This window comes from Trichechus manatus, unplaced genomic scaffold (genome assembly GCF_000243295.1).
Source record: "Trichechus manatus latirostris isolate Lorelei unplaced genomic scaffold, TriManLat1.0 scaffold00063, whole genome shotgun sequence".
NCBI lineage: Eukaryota > Metazoa > Chordata > Mammalia > Sirenia > Trichechidae > Trichechus > Trichechus manatus.
Window position 1 is genome coordinate 3,475,123 of NW_004443999.1, and position 25,644 is coordinate 3,500,766.

The window sequence follows — 25,644 nt, forward strand, 5'->3', positions numbered from 1 at the left end:
AGCAGTCCAGGGACAAGGGCTAGAAGGCAGAAGGGGACAGGAAAGCTGGTGATAGGGAACCCAAGGTTGAGTAAGGATAGTGTTGATGTGTTGTGAGGTTATTAACCATTGTCATAGGGCAACATGTGTACTAACTGTTTAATGAGAAACTATTTTATTTTGTAAACCTTCATCTAAACTGAGAATAGCAGCACAATTGAAGAGCGTATTTGATGTCACTGAACAGTGCAAGTAGAAATTTTTGAAATGATGTATCTTTGGCTGTGTTTTCACCAAAAAAAAAAAAAAAAGGTCAAGAAGGGAGAGGGTTGACATGTTGTGGGGTTGTTAACCGATGTCATAAAACAATATGTGTACTACTGTTTCATGAGAAACTATTTGTCTGGAAACCTTCACCTGAAGTACAATAAAAAAAAAAAAGTGATAAATCATTACATTAGATAATGCATCTAAGAGTTTTCTGTTTTTCAGGTGAAGTTCTACACTTGCGTGTGTGTGTGTGTATTTGTTTTAATAATTAATACTTCATTGCACAAATGGGGAAAATCAGACATATATTAGTCTTGAAACTGATATATAGCAAATTATTATGTAAGTTTGGCAAATTAAGAACATTAGCTGGAATAGAATCTGTTATTCCTACAATGTCTATCCTGAAACATATTAACCAGTTAATCGAATAGAATACCTGGTATGTGAACATTTATTTACATGTTTTATTTAGATAACACAATCATTTGGTAAGGACCATTCATTATACACACCACAAGTCATAGAAAAGTATTTTAAACACAGTTGGAAAGATTATATATAATGTCAAATTTGACTCACCTTTTAGGGATGATCTTTCCTAAACTAAGCATTTTATTATCTCATTGGAATGAGAACAAATATGCCCATATTGTTCAGAAATAGCAGATTGTATTATAAATCATTTAAAAAAATAGCAAGTCTGGTTGTATTGCTGTTGCTCCATTGAATATTAATGTATGTATATAAAAAGGAAAAGTGGAACTACAATAGTCAGCCTTTTATACACTTAGACATCATTGTGTAAGCCACTTCATTCATTAGAAGAGATTAAATATTTTTGCTGGGAGCCTGGAGTATTTCTGAAAAGTCATTGTGCTCTGAGCCAAGGGATCATTCTCTCCCACAAACATTTAAGTGAAAGTCAACATAGCCTTCTTAATAATTAGCAGGGAAGTGAAATTTTAGAAATTAATGATTTTTTTATATATGCCTCCTTAAAAGGTATAGTGGTTTGAATGGGAGCTCCAAAAGACATATGTCCACATCTTAATCCTCAGAACCTGTAAATGTGAACCTATTTGGGAAAAGAGTCTTTCACACGTAATTAATTTAAGGATCTCAAGATGAGATTATCCTGGATTATCTGCGTAGGCCCAAAATCCAATGACAGGTGTTCTCAGAAGAGACACAGAGGAGAGACACAGAAAGAAGAGAAGCCATGTGAAGACAGAGGCAGAGATGGGAGTGATGTAGCCACAAGGAAAGCCAACAGCCACCAGAGGCTGGAATTCTCCCACATAGCCTCAAGAAGGAATATGGCTCTGCCAACATCTTGATTTCAGACATCTGCCTTTCAAAACTGTGAGGGAGTATATTTCTGTTGCTTTAAGCCACCAAGTTTGTTGCAATTTTTTTTGACAGCCTTAGCAAACTCTCAACCTTATTCGTATTTTTCTTGATCTTCTTCTAAATTCGTTTTAAAAATTTTTTGAACCAGATATTTATCTACTTACTAAAGTATTATTACCAATTTATTTTTTAAATGGCAAGTTAAGAAAGAACTCAACATGAAGAGGGGATGTTACTGAAGAAAAGGAAGCATTAAAATGATAGTGAATGACTGTGAGAAGCTTCTTGGTTGTGAAGTTAGATGAATGAGGTAGTTCTAACTTTGTGGTCAAAAGGAATAGTGTCTCAATTAACCCAAGGAATTGTGTTCTTCTGTCTGGTAGACCGTATCTCTTATGTTAGTGTCCAGAGGCAAATTAGAAACTCAATACCAATTTTGAATTCATCCACGTCTATTTTTTCTTTCATATGGCAAGATCTTTGTTTTCCAGCAAGAAGTAGACAAGAAACTTGAAAAGAATACAATAAATATTGCCTAGAGAGTCTTATTTTTTTTTTTTTTTAGTCTTTTTTCTTCTGCTAAGAGCAAAGCACATATAATGCAAAGTGATCAGGTTTAGTCTAAAAAAATAAAATAAAAAATACAGAGCCAGGAATTATACCCAGAAGAGAAAAAGCAAATGATTTATCTTTATGGTAATCTAATTCACAAGGCTTGCGCGCTAGCTAATTAGTCATTTCTGAGCAGAAATCTGAGAACACTATAAAATCACTGGGCGAAACAAATCATAGCCCTGAAGCAGAGAGAGGTGACAGTTTTCTCTTTATACTTGACCCTATTCCTGTCAGTGTCCTTTTCTAATAAGTTATCTCATTTTTTTGAGTAAACGTTCAATTCTCAGTTTTTACATCCTGCATTTTTTTTCAAGTCTTTTGTATTATCACCAAACCATTTTGTATTTGAATTTGTGAAACAACTTTACAGGCTGTTATTTTGACAATTGTTGGATGCGTGTCTCTGATGACATACAGAAAGCAAAAGCATGGAGGTTGTTAAATGGAATACACTTACAGAAATTTTGAAAATGAGTAACAAGCATTTCGGTCTCCTTCCAAAGGCATGGTGAAAGCTTCCATTCTTTTCTCTTGGTGTTTTCTTGTCTGAGGAGCATGCAAAAGCATTTTGAAGTTCCAGAGTGCCAGGGCATGCGTTGCAGAGATTTTTGTTGTTGTTGGTCAAGTTACTTAGATTTTGCGTCCTTGTTTCCTCACCTCAATCTGTCAGCGTAACAAGCACTCTTGGCCTTCACAGGAAGTGTGGGGCGATAAAGGGTCAGTGTGGTGGAGAATGAAGCTATTTTTGAAACATGTCTCATGTATCTTCAAGAACAAAATCTGGCTTAAGTTTTTTTTTTTTTTTTTCTCTTTTCTGAACATGCTATCCTCATAAACATTTGCAACGTTTTCTAAGCGAAGAGTATAATTTTATTTCCTGTGACCTACATTTTATTATTAGACTTTGAAAGCTCCGTCACTAAGAGCTTTCAATAAAACAGAAAGATAGTATTGGTTATGCTGCTATATGAATAGCATCTACGAAGCTTGCTTAATATGGGCATTACAAATGATAGAAGGCTTGCATGGCCCATTATCATGGCAATAAATAACATTTATTGAGCACTTAATATATGCCAAGCTCTATGTATTTATATGCACTGTCTCATTTGATCCTTATAATAATCCTAACAGGACGGTACTCTGAATGATGCCAGACAACAGATGAGTTAACACCAATTACATAAAGTTAAACTGAGGTTAAGAAGACTTAAGTGACTTGCACCAGGGTTCTTAAGTAGCAGTTGATAGAACCAGGACTCAAACTGTTTGGGTCAAAAGCATTTTCTTAACTGCTATGCTATATTACATCCAGTTAAGTACCTTTCACAAGCATCTTGTGAGAGTCAAGTACAGCTTTGAAAAATATCAAACAACTGGAACCAATCCCTCTGAAGTTCAAAAGTAATTTCCCAAAGTCCAAGTCATTTCTTCACAGAAATTTAGTACCTGAAGAATTCTTCAGAGAATTCCATTTTTCATTGAAATGATGGAAGTTTGTAAGTTAAAGCAAGTACAGTGCTGAGTAGCTTCCAAAACAAGGAAGTTTTTGTTCGTTTGCTTTTGTGGATGTGGGTGGTAAAATATATATAACACAACATTTGCCAATTTGACATTTTTTTACACGGACAATTCAGTGACATCAGCTGTATTAATCATTGTACAACCAATGGTTACAAACCATTTCCAGTATCTGCTACCAAATTTTTCACATCATAAACAGAAACTCAATGCTTTCTAAATAATGACCCTCTCTTCCCCCTTCCCTAGCTCGTCTGGTAGCCACTAAGAAAGTTTGGTCCCTATTCTAAATATTTTGTCTAGTGGGATCGTACAATATTCTCTCCTGCAAAAAAAGAAAAACTAACCTGCTTTTCAAAAATCTGTGAAAATAAAAGCTAATGTATTCTGATTGTCACAATCCACATGAATAAAAATATGTAAAGGAAAGATTGCCTGTGGGAACATGCCCAACTTGGTGTCTACTTTGTTTTCTAACTCACCTCACTCTCTGTCTTGCTCTCTGTCTCAGTCTCCCTCACCTTCTGTCTCTCTCACACACACAAAGTCCCTCTCTATTTCTTCCACACGTATTTCTTGCCTACTATCTTTCCTATGTGTTTTCCTTCTCCTCAACCAAGTCCACCACCTCAACTCTCCAGAGTTGCCCATAATAGAGAATGTATACGATATGTGTCACCCATTGTCATTGAATTGATTCCGATATGTACTAGAATTTAAAAAAAAAATTAAATTGAGTAATCATGACTTGTAGGGTAACTTGTAACTAGATTAGTTTGTTTTCTCTAACAAGTGGCATCTGGTGCTTTGCCTGGCTTTCCTGAGAGCCATTGGGCAGACTACGTCTGGTTATTATTATCAATTAGATACATATTAGAGGTGCAAAAAATCATGATAAATAAATTGTTCAAGATCATTAACATTATAATAACAGCAAAATAGAATTTTCTTGATAAGTCTATTCAGTTAATTAGGTAGAGTTATCAGAGCATTAGTATATCTGGAGTTTAATGCTGTGATTCAGCATTTCAACCAACATGGATCAAATGCCCAAAGAAAGAAACACTACAGATTATAACTGAATATAAAGAACACTGGACTTGCAGTCAAAGACTTAGAATATGGTTCTTCTTTTTATTAGCTAGGAGACCATTGACAAATAACAGAGCCACTCCAAGTAGCAATTTCCACATTTCTAAATTAGAAATATAAGTGCAGATTTCTTGAGATTGCTAGGAAGATAGAAGAGGAAAAATACATTAAGCCACTTAACATGTTTTTATAAAGATTTTGTTTTCTTCTTTCAAATTTGAAGAGAAATTATCCTGTTTTCTCATGGGAACATAGCTGCAAGATAGGCTGGGAAATATACTGTTAATTCTGCATAGACATTAGCCCATCAAATGCTCCAAACAAAACAAAACAAACAAATAATAAAAACGTCATTGAGGCCAAGTCGATTCCAACTCTTAGTGACCCCATAGGACAGAGTAGAACTGCCCCAGGGAGGTTCCAAGGCTTTAATCTCTACAAAGCAGACCACCACATCTTTCTCCCTTAGAGCAGGTGGATTTGAACCACTGACCTTTTGATTATCAGCCAAGTGCTTAACCACTGTGCAACCAGGGCTCCTTATCCATGCTGATGGAGACTATTACCGAGGAAAAAATGGAAAAAGGACAGAGGGAGATCACTAAGAGTTTCTGCTGCTTTATCTGCCATACTAGAAATGTAAAATGACTTGTAGAATTCAAAATTCCCAACCTTCATTAAATATTTCCACATAATTATAGTAAAAATAAATAGAGGTGATGATTTGGGGAGAAATATTTTTATATTTGTTTCAATTGTCTCCTCTACTCTCTTTTTTTATATTTGTGTAAATAATGTCATAACATTATATATTTTTCCAGGTTTCTTCTTTACCATCTTGGTTTCCCACACACATGACTTCTTAACTTTAAAATTTACAAACATTAGATATACTTTTTGAACTCTTAGAAGTTCCCCTCATGTGCACATATGCACACACACGTGCACACACACAATTAAACCTTCACACACATACAGATACACGATACAGAAAACCAGACTCCTTTGTGTAGATTGTCACCATGATGTTTCTCACGTTGATGGGAATTTTGTCTTATTTTAAATATTCAACAAGCTCTCTCTGAATTCTACTTTCCATAATAAAAAAAAATCAGCAAACTTTTCGTTTCCTGAGTGAGCATTAATACTTAAATCCATGGATGGTAGCCCAGTTAGTTCATTATAAGATTTAATGGTTTTTGAAGGGATCAGTTCAGAAATCATTATAGATGATGGGTAAAGGATGAGACCAGGAATGTGTGAGCATTCTAGTATCAAGCATTTGTTAAAACATCCATTAATCAGGTGTTAACCTCACAATTTATAATCATAAGCAAAAATGCAGCCCATTGGAAATCAGCCTTCTTGTTAGAATTATTCATTTGAGAATCAGTCAACCACTGACTTCTCTGACATCAAAAAGGCTGAGAGAGAACAGTGGGTGATTGCTCAGGAAATTTATGAGAGCAACATGAGTACCGTTCACATTTCACAAAAGAAATGCAACAAATCCCTAGCTGACAAAGCTGGAGTCATTACTGATTTTATATTCGAGTTTACAGAAGAAGAGCTTCTCTAAAGCAAATGGCTTGTTTTATCACAGGAACTTTCCTATAGGAGATCACTTAGGAGAATAACTTCAAATAGGTCTGGATTGAATACTAACTCCACCAGTTACAAGCTATTTGACCTTGAGAAAGGTATTTAATCTTCTTCAGCATCAACTTTTAACCTTTAAATTTATTTATTTAACCAATTGTGTTTTTATTCAACAAATAGTTTCTAACTCTTAAATTATATGTCAGGAACTATGGTAGGCTCTGGGAATAGGAAAAATAAAGAAAAATAGCCTTTACCTTCAGTATGAATAAGGACATTCATCTCTCTCTGGTGGTGTATGCATTAAAGGGGAGAGCATGTGTAAACAATCACCACCTTTCTGAAACATCCTGGTGGTAATTATCTCATTCTCTTTTGGAAAGAACTCTCCCTGGATTATCTCTTCTGATTTTCTACAAAGTAGCTAATAATACCCCCACCTACTCTGAGTTTTAGTAAGACATATAACCACTCAGCTCAATGTGAGTTCCATGGGCTTCTTTACAGTTATGGGTGGCTGTGTGACTAACTCTGGCCAATGGGGATAAGTCAATGTGATGGCACCATTAATAGGCCTTGCTCCCTCAAAGAATGCATGCGTATATGTGAACACTGAGGCCGCTTTCCCCTTCTTCCTAGCTAGGAGATGACAAGGAATTGAACTTAGAGATGGAAGTCACATACAAAGACTGGCAAACCCACATGACCAACACTGGGCCACTCACTTCTAAACTGTCACTTATGTGTTATTTAAGCTCCTGTGTTTCTGGTGTTTCTTTATTATAGCAGCTTGGTCTGTACTGTAACTAATATAACATATTGATTACAAATACAGCTAGTAGCACATCTGTTGCCTTCAATCCTGGTAGGACATCATGAGTTAAACTTCATCATTAAAAAATAGTTTCTGATGAAGCTTTGAGACTACCACTGTATTATTTAAATATATTTCTCTGATTATACTTCCCTATTTTATTATTTTTACTTTGAGTCAAATCATCATATAATAATTACAGTGCAAGAAAAACTGCTTACATTTAAAAAGAAAAAAAAATTCTTACCCTGTTGATAGACCTCTTATTTCACATAGTACTCAGTAAAATAGAATTCTTAAACAACAAAGCAGTTAGAGCATTCTCTTTGAACTCTTTAGCATATTTTTTTTTTTATTTTTACCAAATTTTTTTCTTTCATTAATCTTGAGAGCACCCAGGTAGTTTTGATATTTGACAAAGTCTAGAATTGATTTTTAGACAAATCCTTCATATATGTCTGATTTAATTTTCCAGAATTGGCCTTTATCTTTATCTGAAATAAACAAAGAGATTCTAAATAGAGTGGGCTGAGGTAAAAATAACGTATGAAAACCATAATATTCCTTTCAGCAGCGAAGTGTGGATAGGAGCCCATGTCAATACAGCGTGACTCATGCTCAGCTAATATAATAAAATTTATATAAACGAGTGAGTGCTACCCCTTCAGAATTGTTTCCTTAGGATTTTCAACCCTTATTTCAGTGATATTGCTGTTTGTAGTATCTTTTCAAAATCCTTGCTGGGAAAGAATTTCAAAAATTATAGCATATCCTTTTTAAATCCTTTACTGATAGAATTTTTTTATTGGTGGATTTGATTTAATAAAGCAACCAAAGTGAGTCAGGCCCAAATCTTATAAATAAGATGAGCAACCAGGTTATAAAGCACTATTTCAGGTAAAAAAAAAAAAGAAGAAGTGTAAAAATGGTGAGGTCATCTCTTTACTTGTGGCTTGTTTTAAGTTTTGTTTTTCCCTTAAATGATGTACTCAAAATAGCCAGACGTAAACACCAGGCACATCTCCTGCCTTATCAGTCACTCCAGGGTAAGTCCATCTGGTCAGAGTATACCTCCAGTCCACAGTTTAAAAAGGAGTGGGGCTAGTGAGTGTTAAAAGAGAGATCGTGACTATTCGGAAGCACGATTGTATTCCCTTTTGTAATCTGCAGAGTGTCATATGAAAGGTCATTCTCACTGTTATTTTGTAGGCCTGGAACTGGTGAAGGAAAAATGTTTTTGGTCACAGCTACACCAGGGTCATGGTTTTGGCAGAGCTCTAAAAGACAGGATAAGCATCAAAGAGAGTTGAGACCCTAAAAATGAGAGAGTGAACAAAATTTGAATTAAATCTCTAATAAATGGTAATGAGAAGTAGTATTCTCTTTTGTCTCAGATTAACATGGGTCATAATAATAAAACAAATACTATTTATTGAGTGTTTACACAGAATCTGGTTATTTTAAAATATTATATCAACTGTATATAGCTTAAAGTAATGCAATTCACATTTGCAGATTAAAAAAAAATGAATCTTAGAGAAGTTAAGAAATTGCTTAAGAATATATACCTTTAAGTAGCCAAATTTTTTCTTACCCAAGTATGTCTAACGCCAGTACCTGGGGCTTTCCCCCCAATCTTGCATCTCCTTAGGGTAAAATCTGACCTGAAAAAACTCTGTCCTCCTGCCTCCAACCTAGGAGCTCAGTGATTCCCCCTGAAAGCCAGGGGCCCTTTTAATTAAGCGCAATTGCAGCCCTTTGCATGTTTCTAGGTCTGTAGCCCCTTTTGAGTTTGTGTCTCTGAATACCATCTTCTGGCTACTTACTCTCTTCCCAGTTCTCACTAAACAAGATGCTGAAAACAGCCTGCATAACCACACGTTTGTCTCTCCCCGACTCGGTAGGTTTTATTATTTTCCTTTGTTCAGACTTTTAGCAGATTTTTTTCCCCAAAATGCAGCTCTATTATAATCTAGGTCAGCTTAAAGCAATCATGTACATAATTCTCTATTAAAATTCAAATATATACTAGTAATGTTACAATTCAATATATTTTACTGGGACCCACAAGTCTTTTGTGCTTCTGATTTCATGGCTTCCACGTTAACAGTATTTTTTACTATGAATTTTCCCCATGAATATTGCTATTAATGCTGACTTGGCTCAACTCATTTTAAGTCCATTTTATTTAGTCTGATTTTTTTCTTTCTCTCTCTCACCTCAAAACCAAACCAAAAAACAACTGCTGTCGAGTCAATAATGACCCTACAGGACAGAGTAGAACTGCCCCATAGGGTTTCCAAGGCTGTAAATCTTTATGGAAGCAGACTGCCACATCTTTCTCCAGCGGTGCGGCTGGTGGATTTGAACTGCCAACCTTTTGGTTAGCAGCTGAGCACTTTAACTACTGCACCACCAGGGCTCACTTCTCTCCTACCCACTCCCTTCAAAATAGTCTAAGAGTGTAACTAAAATGCTGGTTGGTTTTCTTAAAAACTTAGGGCAGAAACTGTATTTGTTTATGATCAAATGGCCTAATGCTGTTCCTGTACCATTTATCATTGGTAGTTATTGTTTTTACCAGGTCTTTATTCTTACCTAATTATTCCAACTTCATTTCTCATGTTTTATTAAGTATAAGGTTAAAGATGGGTTCAATTTTATAGCCACCTTAAAATTATCATTAATTTAATGTCTCTTTTCATTATTAACAAAGTTATTTTCCATCAAATCATATTTTCCTGAGTCAAGTACATATTCAAACGAGAAACAAACCCACGTTTTAGAGCGCAGAACTGAAAACTATGAAGATTTGAAGGTTTCATCAGTTACGGCAATCTTATTGCCATGACGAGAGAAACTAATTAGGATATGTATAAGGCATTGAATCAGATATAAGGCAATGCATTAATTTTCTTATCTTCAAGTGTGATATAAGTATGCAACCTATTAAATTAAACTTAAAGCCAGGCTATAAAATCTTAGTATGTATAGGTAGTGAGTTCCTTCACATTTGTAGGGAAAAATGGAGAAATAGCAGCAGGAGCTCTTTACACTGAATCTGCTCCATCAGCCCTTGGCATTGTCTGCAAGGCCTTAGTAAATACTAGAACACCATGAAAGAGAACGGAAACAGAGCTATATAGGTGCCCTGTCCAACATGGAAACCAATAGCCCTATGTGGCTATTTTAATTAAGTAAAATGAAAAAAAAAAAAAATCAGTTCCTCACTCACACTACCCATATTTCGAGTGCTCAATAGCCACATGTAGCTAGGGGCTACCATATTGGACAGCACGGATATAGAACATTTCCATCATTGCAAAAAGTACTATAGAACAACATTGTTTTCCGCACTCAGTGGGTGTCTTAGGCTGGGTTCTGTAGACAAGCAAAACCAGTAAAGTGTATAAATATATATATATAGAGAGATTCATATCAAAGAAATGGCTCATGTGGTTGTAGAGGCCGGAATGTCCCAAGTCCGTGGGTCAGGATAGAGCCTTCTCTTGATGTATGTACCCACAGGGGCTAGCGAACCCAAGACTGGCAAGCCAGAGAGCAGGGCTGTTGTTCACAGATTCTGAAGACCAACGAATTCCAAAGATCAATACACAAGACTGCTAGCTCAAATCCCAAGAACCGGAGGCGAGACGAACAGGAGCCAGCTGCAGGATCCAGAATGGGCAAAAGCCCACAAGCCTTGCCAGAATATCCCTTTATATTCAAAGTAGGCCACATGCCCAAGGAAACTCCCTTTCAACTGATCAACTACTCACAGCAGATCCCATCATGGAGGTGATCATATAATATCAAATCTCATCATGGAAGTGATCACACCATCATACGACTATCAAACCACTGAGAATCATGGCCCAGTCAAGTTGACACACAACCTTACCCATCACAGTGGGTTACTTTTATAGCGCTCAATGGATTACTTCAAATGAGATTTAGTATGAGGCTAATGAAGAAAGTAGAAGCAACAATACATACAGAAATAACAACGATGATTACAAGTAAATGTACCCTTATGCGTGAAGGCTGCAGGCTGCTTGAGTATTTGAGTATCCTAATTGGCATACTGGATAATTAAAGGTCAATATTCAGATAGCAAAAGTCAGCACCCAGATGAAAACACAGACCTGAGCAGCAAAAGCAGAAGCTGACAGATTGAGCAGACTACTTTAATATACACAAATGCACGCACACAGTCTCAGACATCTGTTGAGTGAAAAGGCAAAATCAAAGTATAAAATAATAATCACCATGAGATATGCTAGAATATCATGATGTTAGGAGAAAATTAAATGGTATTTACATGATGTTGATACACATTAGTAAAAAGTGAAAAATTTTATTTGGGCTCTGCTTAAAACAAGACATAAAAACCAAAAAAACCAAATCCGTTGCCATCAAGTCGATTCCGACTCATAGCGACCCTATAGGACAGAGTAGAACTGCCCCATAGAGTTTCCAAGGAGAACCTGGTAGATTTGAACAGCCGACCTTTTGGTTAGCAGCCATAGCTCTTAACCACTACACCACTAGGGTTTCCAAAATGGGACATAGTGAAGTCCAAAAATTATTTTTGTATATTTTCATTATTTCTACTTTTTCACTTCTAAGAAGGTGCAAATCATTTGAGGGTCTTTTACCCCTCCTGTCTTACTCAGTCTTTATCCTGCAATGACCACAGGGGGACTTGCAAGCAGAACAGACTGACTGTGATTGCCAGCTCAGCTATTTAATAAGCTCTAGTACTATCACTATAGGGTCACTGTGAGTCACGGTCAATTTGTCGGCAATGGGTTTGGTTTTTGGTTTAGTACCATCACTAAAGGGGCCCTGGTGGCATGCTGGTTAAACGCTTGGCTGCTAACTAAACGGTAAAGGTTTGAACCCATCAGTGGCTCCACAGGAGAAAAGGCCTGGCAATCTGCTCCAATAAACATTACAGCCTAGGGAACCCTATGGAGCGGTTCTTCTTTGTCCTATAGGGTTGCTATTAATCAGAACTGACTTGAAGAGACCTAATGACATCAATAGGACCATCACTAAGCCTGTGTTTTCTTATCTCTGGAACGGGAAAAATCAAAGCACCCACCTCTTAAAGTTACTGTGAAGATAAGTGTGATAAGTCATGTCAAGCTTGATGTCTGGTGCATGGCAAGTTCTTGGTAAACCAGAACTCTAGTCATTTATAGTAACATCTGACCTCCTTCTTTACACTTCTTCAGCCCTTTTGTAGTCATATCCTTATCATATTTTCTCGTTTCATCATCTTCTCTTTTTCTATGCACTTCTATTTCCTTGTTCCCTTCCCCTCTCCCAGAAACCTAATGGAATGAGTGAGGAGATTAAGGAAGAAAATGAGACCAGGAAGTAAAGTAAAAGGAGAAAGGAAGTAGGAGCAGAGCAAGTGATGACAAAAAATTGTAAAAGGGAAAGATAGGCTTTCCCCTTCAGTTCCTGACCAAAGCGCATTTTATTTTAGTTTAGTTAATGTTTGGTCTTAATTCTAGGCAGTGAGACTTATTTTTTTATTATGTCCAAGTAACAATTTGTTTGCTCAAGTTAATTAAATTAACAGTAGTTGTGTTTCTTTTTGAGCCTTAAGTGGTTATATAATATTTCCACCTTGTCCTCTATTTAACTATTTTTTCTTTGAGAAATGTGAACAAAAAGAGGAAAACCTGAGTGTTTGATTGTATTGTCTCTGGTTAATTTCCTGATGTAAAGCTTTACTGAGAAATCATTTCATTAAGTGCTTCATTTGTAAGCTGTTGTAGTGCTTCGTAATCTAAGCATTTACTCAGTCACTTCTCCAACTCAGCAGGCTCCCTGCCAAAGCATACTGCCATGGTTGAAGCAGGCAAAGAATGTTTGTTCTGCTCTAACATGAAGCCTCTCTGCAGAATGGACCAGAGAAAAACCCAGACCTTCTAGCACGATGGAGGAGCACACCTCAGACATACAAGACACTCCGCCTTACGTCTTCCCTGCCTGACACCATTAAGACTGAGCCTCAGTCTCTCATTTCTGAAATGGCAATGATTGTATCTGCCGATCTAGCCTGTTACATTGTTGAGATCATTGATGAAAATTTATTTTAGAATCAAACTAAGGAAGATGACAGATAAATCTGGTACACTTACTAAGGAAGATCTAAAAACTTTAAACAGATTATTTTTGGTCTAAATAATCCCCAAACAACTAATTAATTCAATGGGGGAAAAAAAGGGAGAGGGGGACAAGGAATCATTTAGAAGAGTCTCTGGAGCAGATACCCTGCTTTTTCAAACTTCAAAGGACGAGTCCACCATACCATAGGTTAATTACATACAATTCTTTCACCAAGATCAGAGCCCAGGGAAGGTAGTCATTTTTATCTATGATGCCCTTTTCTCCCTATACCAAACATGACAGAAGCAGAAATTTCTCTCTCTCCTCTTGGCTTTCTGGTCTTAGTAAAAGTTTCATATCTCTGCCAGATTTAAAATCTAGGATTCATTCTTGATTTTTTCCTCTCTATATTATCTTTCCAAATATACCTACAAATTATGTTGCTCACACCCATCTTTTATTCTTCATTCTTACTATATCAGCTCCGTTCAGGCCAATGCAATCTTTGCCAGGACAACTGTAATAGCCTCTTAAGTTTACCCACTTCCCACATCTTTTTCATCTGTCCTGGACTACACTGTTGTTGTCGTTAGGTGCCATAGACTCGGTTCCCACTCATAATGACCTTATGTACAACAGAACAAAACACTGCCCGGTCCTGCACCATCTTCAAAATTGTTGTTATGCGTGAGCCCTGGACTACATAGTTCTGTCTAATTAATTTCATGAAAGCACAGTTCTAAACTTGCTTAAAATATTTCTCAGTTCACCATCTCTTATTGAATAAAAGGCAAGTAGTATAGAAGATAAGAAGCTGAACTTTGGAGTTAGGCATTGTACCATTTACCTATAAAAAGGGAATCATCAATCATTCATCCAACAAATGCTTGTTGAGTACCTACTGTACACCAGACACTGGCTTAATGTAAGTATTAAATAAAATAAGGGACATGAGGTGGTTGGAGTCCTAATGATGCAGTAGTTAAGAGCTCGGCTGCCTACCGAGTCGGCAGTTCGAATCTACCAGAAGCTCCTTGGAAACCCTGTGGAGCAGTTCTACTCTGTTCTATAGGATTGCTATGATTCAGAATCGACTTGACGACAGTGGGTTTGGTTGGGTTTTTGAGGTGATTAACAAAGGTCCTAACTAGGCATTCAGCAACTGTAACTACTAGAGATAGAGGAAATATTAGTTGTTGTTGTTGACATCTTCACGTTTCGGTCCTAGCATGCATGATGCTACAACCATTGAGTTGCTCACTTGCATTTGCCTAGTCTACTCTTTTTCCTCAATCTCTACTCACCAAAAGATTCAGCACACATGCCATCTTCTCTACAAAACCTCCCTGATTCCGGAGTACTTTGCTTCTATTTATTTATTAGTTTATTTTACTTCCAACACAGCTTATTCTTTAGAAGACTCACAAGGGCAAACAAGGTTTTATTAATCCTTATATACCCTAGGAAACTTACAGTCACACCTTTTGCACAGAAGATGCTCAATAATAAATGATGAGTGAATGAACAAATGAGCAGATGAAGAAGAATTGAATGTGAATATGCAAGTGAGGGGGGAAATGTTGCCCAATACCTTGGGATTCATTTTGTATGAACTACAGGTATGGGAATATGCAATACAGGATTAAGAAATCTGAGTTCCATGTTCATATTGAATAGGGACTTTTGCTATTTGACCTTCGCTGGATAATTTAGTCCCTCTGTGTCTTGACATACATCAGTCCAACAAGTATTTATTAAATACCTTTTACCTACCAAACACTGAAACATTTAAAGTTTTATTTTAAACCTATATCCCTCCTCATGATAGATACTAGCAGATAATAATAATAATAATAACTTTTTTTTTTTCTGGACTCAAATAGTTCCTCACACTGACTAGGTGAGTATCTGGTGCCTGTAAACCTGGTTTATGACAAATCATGTTATAATCTGGCCATTCTTTGGACAATGTTCCTAGAAGGCAGGGGGTGGGGGGGACTCCTTATAAGGGTGCTAGTTAGATTAGTTGTTAATTAAATTTGCAAAGGAATCTATGTAATGAAGTAGAATTGAATGTATTATACAAATTACATCTTTCTGGAATATGAATTGCTCATCCTTTTAAAAGATCAATGCAATCAGCTGTATTTGCTCTCCACCCATTATACTTAATTAAACAGTTCATATCCAGTGAGGACAAAGGTGTCCAGTAATATTTACCATCTGATAGTGATCCAGTGGCCTGTTCTCTGTGCATGTGGTAGCCGGGTTCGCTGCAACAAGCAGGTGTCTGCATTAGGAAAACAGCTACCGCTCTAATTTTCTCTAATTGACTTGTTGGCAGTGCTAACAGAGAGGGCAAAAGATACAGAGACATGGATCCTGGGCTCCGACCAGCACTTGGCATGGATGGGACCACTGTGTGAAGAACATAGTCTGTAATGAATAAAGGACAGTGGGCTGTCAATCTGGCACATGCCATTGGCATTTAATTCCCACAAAATATTAATTAAAAATAATGATGTTCTTCCCACTGGCTTTTGTTACCAAATACAGCATCTTAATGTAGCCCCAGAGGAGCTGTCTGCAGGTCGCATGACTCGTTCCCTTAGCTTCAGAGAGCGCATGTGCATCTCCTGCCTTCAGGCAAGCTGCAACAAAAGCTCTGAGAAAAATGGGTTTCTTGCCTACAAAATCTCTAAAGTAGGAGGACCTTGGCTCCTCCCGATTACCTATCACTTGTCTTTTACAACCCCTACAATCAGTACACGTGCATCTTGTCCCTTTTTCCTGACCGCAGAGAAGATACTGGCCAGGCGCCATCTATTTTGAATGCTCAAAGAATTATTAAGTATTTCTTCAGCCAGTTTTATCCCAAACTAGTATTCTGCAAGAAAAGTTAGCCAAACAATGATGAAAATCTGGTCAATAATTTGACATCTGAGGAATCACTCTAAATATTCATAATTAAAAATAATTCCCATGGACATCTACCAAAATCCAAATCATTTCAGTATGGTTCAATCACAGGGAATTCAAGTGAGAAAATACCACTGCACTTTATTTTCCAGAGGCAATTGGTAAATTTTCAAGCCTATATAGCCACAGCATTTCAGCAAATACAAAAAATAAGATTTACTGTCATAATTGTCATTAAGTGTATTCCCGAACAATGGGGTCTGACCATAATAAAGATTAATTCATTTTGAATTCATTATGATGATATTGAATATGTTTAACTCATTTGATGCTTCTGTGTTGTTGTTGTTAGGTGCCGTTGAGTCAGTTCTGACTCATAGCGACCCTATGTATAGCAGAGGGAAGTGCTTCCCGATCCTGCACCATCCTCACAATTGTTGCTATGTTTGAGCCCATTGTTGCAGACACTGTGTCAATCTATCTTGTTGAGGGTCTTCCTCTTTTTCGCTGACCCTCTATTTTACCAAGCATGACGTCCTTCTCCAGGGAATGGTCCTTCCTTATAACAAGTCCAAAGTACGTGAGACAAAGTCTTGTCATCCTTGCTTCCAAGGAGCACTCTGGCTGTACTTCTTACAAGACAGACTTGTTCATTCTTCTGGCAGTCCATGGCATATTCAATATTCTTCACATTATATTCTTCGGTATATTCAAATGCATCAATTCTTCTTTGGTCTTCTTTATTCATTGCTTCTATAGAGCGATGCTTCTATAAAACCCACTGCCCTCGAGTCCATTCTGACTCATAGCAAAGGGAGCAATTCTAGGCAATTCTTTTGTGATTTAACTGGTTTTAAAGTTTAAGAACGCTGAGCGTGTGCAGGAAAATAGCTCCACATTGCCCTCCTGTGGTGTGCTAGTAAATGACACTCTTCGTGTGTATGGGGAGAAAACCCTCATTCTCCCTTGTGCCCCATTCATTCTTAGAGCATCCTTTCTCCTCAATACACACATAAAACTGATGCCTCTATCACAATATAAAAGGGGATAAAAGAAATATAGCCTTCTTCCCACTGATTAACCAATAACTGGGTAATATTTTTATTGTGTTGTTCAGGGACATTCAGTATTGGATCAAGTTTTATGGAGACAAGAAAAGATCCTATTGCTTCGTCAGTAAGTCCAGACGCAGTATGGCAAAAGCATGCTTCACAAAACAGAGAAAGTCAAAAGGATTTTAACAAACCGTGTATGAAGAGCACGAAAGAAAGCTCCTTGAAAAGGAGAGAGAGGGATTGCAGAGTTGTCCCAGCCCTTCTATTACCCAGGTAGTTTTGTGTCTGGAGCCCTGGTGGTGCCGTGGTTAAGAGCTCAGCTGCTAACCAAAAGCTCAGCAGTTGAAATCTACCAGCCGCTCTTTGGAAACACTATGGGGCAGTTGTACTCTGTCCTATAGGGTCACTGTGAGTTGGAATCAACTTGACCGCAACGGTTTGGTTTGGTTTTGGTAGTTCGGTGTTGCTTTGGAAAAGTCTGTGGACTCTCCAGAGCCTCAAATTACTAATTAACCACAGGAAAATACTGGCCCAAAGATCTCCAAGACTCTTCTTAGTTCTATGCAACATTCTTATACCAGGTATAACTCTGTTGCAAATCTTTTCATTTTTCCCAGGTCTTAGCTGTTACCACTTCTTGTTTAAATTTAAGGTTTAAAAAAAAAAAAAAAAAATTGCTATAGAGTCAATTCCAACTCACAGGGACTCTATAGGACAGAGTAGAACTGACCCATAGGGTTTCCAAGGGGTGGCTAGTGGATTCAAAGTGCCGACCTTTTGATTAGCAGCTGAGCTCTTAGTCTCCCTGAAATGTACACATCATAGTTGAGATTTGTGGCATTTAATGATTAGCGTAATTCATTAGCCCAGCAGCTAGTAAATTATAAAAGTCTAGGCTCTCTGCTACCATATCCTATAACATGGCTGAACATCAAGTGAGAGAGGCTGGCATTAATCAGATGACTAGATATCTGAAATGGAAACAGCAGTCAAGAAATCAAAAGATGCTAATCAGCTGCAAAAGACCTCTTTAAAGCATTTGAAAAGCAAAGATGTCACCATGAAGACAAAGGTGCACCTGACCCAAGCCATGGTATTTGCAATCAGCTCATATGCATGCAAAAGTTAGACAATGAATAAGGAAGACCAGAGAAGAAGTGATGCCTTTAAATTGTGGTGTTGGAGAAGAATATTGAGTACACCATTGACTGCCAAAAGAACGAACAAATCTGTCTCGGAAGAAGTACAACCAGAACGCTCCTTCAAAGCAAGGATGGGGAGACAACATCTTACTTACTTTGAACATCAGGAGGGATCAGTTCCTGGAGAGGGACATCATGCTTGGTAAAGCAGAGGGTCAGCGAAAAAGAAGACGACCCTCAAGGAGATGGATTGACAGAGTGGCTGCAACAATGGGCTCAAGCATAACACCGATTGTAAGGATGGTTCAGGACTGGGCAGTGTTTCGTTCTGTTGTACATAGGGTCGCTGTAGGTCGGAACTGACTGCATGGCAGCTAACAACAACAACAGAGACCTGAAGAGTTCTCAATATTAGCAAGGTTCAGTATTGAAATGACAATTAATTTACATTTACTGTGAGGGAGAGATTAAGGAATGATGAATACTGCTCATGAGCCAGATAGAAGCTAAACAAGATGCATAGATTGTTGTAATTCCGATTGAGACAAATACTCAACCAGTAGAACAAGTATGAACTAGTTAAGGTGGTTTTCCTTTTCTTTTTAAAATGAGAAATAATATGCACTCCCAAAAATTGCTGGACAATGATGCAGTGATTTTACAGAAGCTTATTCTGAGTGTACTGTCTAAGGAGGTATAAACTGGACAGGTGGGAGGTAGAGACCTGGAGGTGAAGGCATGAATTTAGTGGCTCATGGATCATACTGACAACCTGTAAACTTCAGCTATTAACCATAAGAAGTCAGAAGCTTCCTGTCAAGTAGGACATCCTTGACTCTGAATTCTTATCTAAATTTGTTGTTGTTAGGTGCCATCAAGAGTAGAACTGCCCCATAGGGTTTCCTACGCTGTAATCTTTACAGGAGCACATCTCTAGGTCTTTTCTCCATGGACCGCTGGATGAGTTCAAACCACCAGACTTTCAGTTAGCAGCCACCAGGGCTCCTTAGTCTAAATTAGAGATGAGAATATAAATCAATCAAACTCAATCATCTTTCATAAATGAACATCTGCTTTATTATTTTATACTCATCCTCCTTACCATGTAATATGAAGTTTCTACTTTGTTGTTGGTGTGATTGTTGACATTTTTGAGTATAGAAGTCCAGAGTTCACTATCTTTTTGTCTCTGGGAAAAAAAATTCCATATATATATATTTGTTTGTATGTGAATCTTTTCGAATTAATATACTACTGGCATGGGCCTGGATTCAGCTCAGAGATATATTTTGTTTTGCTAGCACAAGTTCATTTTATTTAAATTATATGCCAACATTTGAAAATCTGGTGATTTCATATAAAAATCTGGATTTCCAGATATCTGACAATACTGAGACTGCCTTCATATGCTAACATTATCTTGAAGCTGAGTAGTTAACTCTGCTTCTTAGCTGATCTATGTACTTTATAAGATCTTCTCTGCCCTACTGTCTCTCAAACACTGTGGCCAAATTCTCTCTCCCTCACTCTCACTCTTTTTCTGTCTTTGTTACTAACACTTACAAGCGTTTGAGTTTGGCTTGCCTGATCTTTCTCTCACTCGCTTAATAAACAGATACATAAAAACCAAAAGCAAAGCCATTGGGTGTTGACTTATAACAACCCTACAGGACAGAGTAGAACTGCCTATAAAGTTTCCAAGGAGCGGCTGGTGAATTTGATCTGCTGACTTTTTGGTTAGCAATCGAACTCATAACCACTGTGCCACCATACATAGATAAATATAAATATATAGATGAATTAGATTCAACAAAGTAGAATTTGTCCCACAAAAAGGTACTTTCATATGGATCAACCCTAATGCAAATGTTTACACTATGGTTTGGTAGATGAATCATGTCTTTGAAATCAGACTTAGTCTCTAGTCTAGTAACTATAAAGGATATTTTTCCTAGTAGAGAAGTTACTTTGCTGACTTACCTAATTGTATTTTTTGCCATTTCCCATCTCTTTCTCTGAGAAGTTCTCTACCTCCTATCATCCTTCTATCTCTAAATCCTGCCTATGTCTTAAGTCCTAGTTGAGGCCCCGTCTGTGAGAAGTCTTCCTGGATGACCCAATCCCTCACTAATTTCTCAGGCCTCTACTCACAGGACACTCCTAAGCTGTATCACACACTTTCGTGCTTAATTTTACATAGTTTCTATCATTTTCTCTGACCAGAATTATGTTAGTAACCTGAAAACAAAGGGTCATCTTTTTGTAAGTATTTTTGAATCAACAAGAACATTTAACATTTATTGATTGAATACTTCCTTATAACATGAACTCAAACAAGAAATATCCCCTTCTGGGGGGCAAACAATTCACTGAAGAGAAGCCCTTTGATGACATTATATATAATCTTATTTTATTCTTCTTGCTCTTTGGTGGCTCTTGAGTCATAGTTTGGAACATCATATCTTCAATGTCAATATTTAGATCATGTAGAGATTTTGTAATGAAAAATTCATCAAATCAATTTTCACAGAACGTTCTGTCGGAGATAAACTCACTCCTTTTATTTTTATTTGAAATTTTATGGTCAGTTTATTAAAGTCAGTGATCAAAGTTATCAGAAGAGTATTCTCCTGAAATTTATTTTTTCTTAGAATAAAAGAAAGGAAAATCCAAATGCTCTCAGCATAGTCACAGCTGTTGTGGCCGTCAAGCCTCCCTAAGGACGGGGACGGTCCATTAGTCAGTTGAGTCATTCTCTTGGTTAGCAGGACTGTGATCTGGATGCTCCTTGTCATCCTCCAGATTCAAGTCATCCATTCTCTGCAACAAAGACGCATCTACCTCCATGTTGTTTCAGCATCCTCCAAGAATTAGATATCACTTGTGTCAAGATTATGATCTATTTCAAATAGCTATTTCCCACTTAATTTATTTTCTTCCTGCTTGTTCTTCTTCTTTCATTCATTTCTTTTCAATTTACAAACGTTCTTCCTCAAGCTTGACCTTCCAACTTAAAAAAAAATCTCAATTGTAACAGGAGCGTCACAAAGTAATTGCTTTTCAGCTTCTGCTTCTTTTTGTTTCTTTTCTTCCTCTCTTCACTTTCTATTTGCTCTGTTATTTCATTTAATTTTTCTTGCACAACTGACTGTAAAGATCATTACTTTCTTCTACCTGTAATGCTAATGCTTTTGAATCATCTGAGACTTCATTATCTTCTAGATTTTCTTGGGAGAATATTTCATGAAAAGGAGCTTCATCTCTGGGTATTTGTCATTGTATGCAAACTTGAGCGTAATCGGGGCAGTTTCATCATTTTTCCCAGCCTCAGATGTCACAGTAATGGTAAACCCGGGTGGATTTTCTATAATGTTGTGAAGGAGTCAGAGACCAGAGTCTCCAGCTTGTTGAGCTGCTCCTCACTATAATCTGTCATCAAGGCTTTTGCCACTGCCTGTGGTTTTCCCAGAAGCCAAGGTGGCACACTGTAACAACTGCTGTAGCCAGAACCACGGCATCATGGAAAGAGCTGGCGGAGGCCAAGGTAGCTCAGAGTCCCCAGCGGGAGGCCCAAGGCCCAAAGCTAGGCCTAAACTCACTCATTTCTGAAGCTTTTTATTATAAAATAAAACTCAGATCCAGAAAACCAGATGCAACAAATACAGTTTAGTGAATTATTATACAGTGAACACCCTTGTATGCATGACGTAACTTAAGAAATAGAACTCTGTAGCTACCCTGTCATCCTCTCCATGTGCACCATCCCATAACAGCCCACTCCCCACCCATCCCAAAACCATGGTACTGAATTTTATTTTCATCACTCACAGGTATTTATGGTTTTACCACCTGTGTGTTTCATTTCTAAACACTATAGTTTTGCCCATCAAAAAAAAAAAAAGGATACATCCTTTAAGTCTCTTCTAGTTTTATTTGCTCTACTATTTCATTTATTTATTTTTTTTCTCCTTATCCCTTTCTTTGACTTACTATTTGCATATTGAAGAATCCAGACCATTTGACCTATAGAATTGCTAAGTCTGGATCTTGCTAATTGCATTGTCATGGTAGAGTTCAACATTTTTTTTTTTTTTAATCTATTTCCTACACACTGGCGTTTGGATCCAGAGGCTAGATAACAGTAAGTAGACTTGATGCCTTTGTCAAGATTCTAGGATGTAGTATATTCTTTCATCAGGAGGAAGAAGATGTTTGATTGTCTCTCTTAATTTTATCTTAGCAGTCATTAAAACTTAATGCCTAGATCCGTTCACTCATTGAGGTTTCAAAATAGTGATATTTTAATTCCGTCACTTGGTTTTTGTTAGCTGAAATAATGTTATAAGGAGATGTTTCCCCTCATACACTGTTTGATTACACAATGGTAGAGCTTATTTAGGAAAGATAGGAAATATGCTTGGTTCTTTATTGAGTGTTCAAGTTAATAATTTGGTTCTCAGTCAACCTCAGAAGAGACTTTATTTTTATCCTTTAAAATATCCTTATTATTTAATAGATTTATGTATATTTGATGAGTTTCAATAAATTACAAATCTCGTCTTCATTGAAGTCAGATTGTCCCCATCTTTGGCCAGCGGGAGCCTCTTAAAATTGACCCTTGAATCCGTTTAATATAGCTCTATAAGTCTTTCATTACTTCTTTTCCATCTGGTTTCTCAAGATGCTTCAGGCTCATTTGGCATGTTTCCTACCTGAGAACAGGAATCAATAATTTTTCCAAGGAGTCCTGGATTCTTTTAGTAAAAAATATTATTTTCAGCCTACACTGAGTGCTAGGGATGCTTATCGCTATGAGTCAATGTTTCTAGGCCTTTTCAGTGGACAGAGCTAGGACAGAAATAAAATACCTTGAGTATATACTGATTTTTCCAGTTCGGTTCTGGGAACATGATGTTGTGTTAAAGTCTCATATTATATGTGTACCTTCTTACTTCCTCACAAAGAATCTGGTTCTCAAGGACATAGGGGATGATAGAATTAAAATTTCTCATGATTACTCATTTGCTTTATCCCATATTATAATAGTCTCAGAATAACAATAATGATTTGACCACCACTAATAATTCGGAAACCCTGGTGGCATAGTGCTTAAGAGCTACATCTGCTAACTGAAAGGTCAGCAGTTTGAATCCACCAGGCACTCCTTGGAAACTCTATGGGGCAATTCTACTCTGTCGTATCAGTTCACTATGAGTCGGAACCGACTCAGTAGCAACAAGTTTGTTTGTTTTTTTGTGTTAATAATAACTGTTGAAATATTGAATTGTTTTTACATATGCTGTCCCCATTCTCCCATAATTTTTTTTAATGATTTTAGTATATCTACAATATCAGAACATGTAGCCATTACAAAATGAAATTCCTCCCTTGTAATACTCGTTTGGTCTTAGTTCAATATTTTTATTATTCACCAGTTAACTACTAGGTTAACGTTTTCTCTGGTCATTTTGGATGTCTGAAGCTCATTTTCTATTAGTTCTAAGAATCAAGGAAACACTATTCCCTGATTGCTTGCAAGTTGATAAGTTTGTCTGTGCCTTTTATATTTAAAATTAATTTTTTGTTAGCTATAAAATCCTTGACTCACATTTTCTTACCTTGAGTATCTCAAATAAATTATGCAAATTTCATCCTGTATAAAGTATTACTGTTAAAATTCTGATAATAATCAATTAAAAATACTTCATTAATGAAAGACTTTAACTACAAAGTTAGTTACAAACTAACAACTGGGAGAAAAATTTATAGTTTATATAAACTATAAACTGGGAGAGAAATTTTCAGAACCATATATTGGATCAGGATTTGATATCCAGAATATATAAAGTACTCCTATTACTTAGCAACAGAAAGACAAACCAGTCAAAAATTGGACTAAGGATTTGAATAGATATTTCACCAAAGAAGAAATAGGTATGATCCAACAAGCACATGAAAGATGTTCACCATCATTACCACTAAGGAGATACAAATCAAAACCACAATGAGATACCACTTTACCTCTACTAGGATAACTAAGATTAAAAAAAAAGAAAACAAGAAACGTTGGCAAGGATGTAGAAAAATTGGAACCCTCATCCATTGCTGGTGAGAATGCAAAATGGTACAGCCCTTGTAGGAAACAGTTTGGCAGTTCCTCAAACATTTAAACATAAAACTGCCGTATGATGTAACAATTCTGCTCCTAGGTACATACCCAAGAGACTTAAAAGCAGTGACAAAAGTGGACACATGTAAACCAATGTTCAGTGCAACGCTATTCACAATAGACAAAAGGTGGAATCAACCTAAATATTCATCTACAGATGAATGGATAAACAAAATGTCATAAACAATGGAATATGACTGACCTATAAAGATAAATGAAGTCCTGTTACATGCTGCACCATGGATGAACCTTGAAAACGTTATGCTGAGTGAAGTAAGTCACTCACAAAAGGACAAATATTGTATGATCTCACTCATATAAAATATTAGAATAGGCAAATGTAGAGAGACCACAGTTTATTAGTGGTTACCAGGGGTGGGAGGGAAGAAGAAAACAGAAATCATTGCTTTGGAAGCATTAAGTTTCTGTTTATGGTGATGGACAATTTGGCAACAGGTACTGATGATGTTTGTACAACATGATCAATGTAATTGATGCCACTCAATTGTACACATGGAAAACATTAAATTAGAAAATGTTGTGTTATATATATTTTTACAACAACTAAAAAAAGAAAAAAATCTTATAGTAATATAATCCCCCCCACCCCACCCCTTACAGGTCTTTTTTTTTTTTTTTTTTTTGGTGTATTTGACTAAATACAGTATTTTTGTGTGTTCAGTTTCTTTGTTTTTTTTTTAATCAAGGGCTCCTATTATTTGTATATTAGATCTTCCTTCTGTAACTTTAATATTCTCAATGTCCCTGGAATCCTTCTTTTTACTCTTCCTTAATTTATTTTTATTTATAACTGTGGGAAATAATCAGCCTGGGAATGATCTGCACGCGGACACTCCCGAGCTGATTTCAAGGTCTCCGGGATCCGGACTGCACGTCCTGCACGCAGACGTGCCGTTCCCACCTGCAAACGGGAGGGAGCACCGAGTCTCTGAGAACTTGCTGATCTGTGAGCCTTAAAAGATAAGTTCG

The 25,644-nt window shown here is 36.9% G+C and overlaps 1 protein-coding gene and 1 pseudogene across 1 annotated transcript in view; one reads left to right on the forward strand and one right to left on the reverse strand.

Annotated features, from left to right (window-relative positions):
* DCC (DCC netrin 1 receptor) overlaps positions 1–25,644 on the forward strand; it is a 608,075-nt gene that overhangs the window by 541,114 nt on the left and 41,317 nt on the right. The gene's annotated exons all lie outside the window — the stretch shown is intronic.
* Positions 21,222–21,921, reverse strand: LOC101359555 (RWD domain-containing protein 1 pseudogene; annotated as a pseudogene).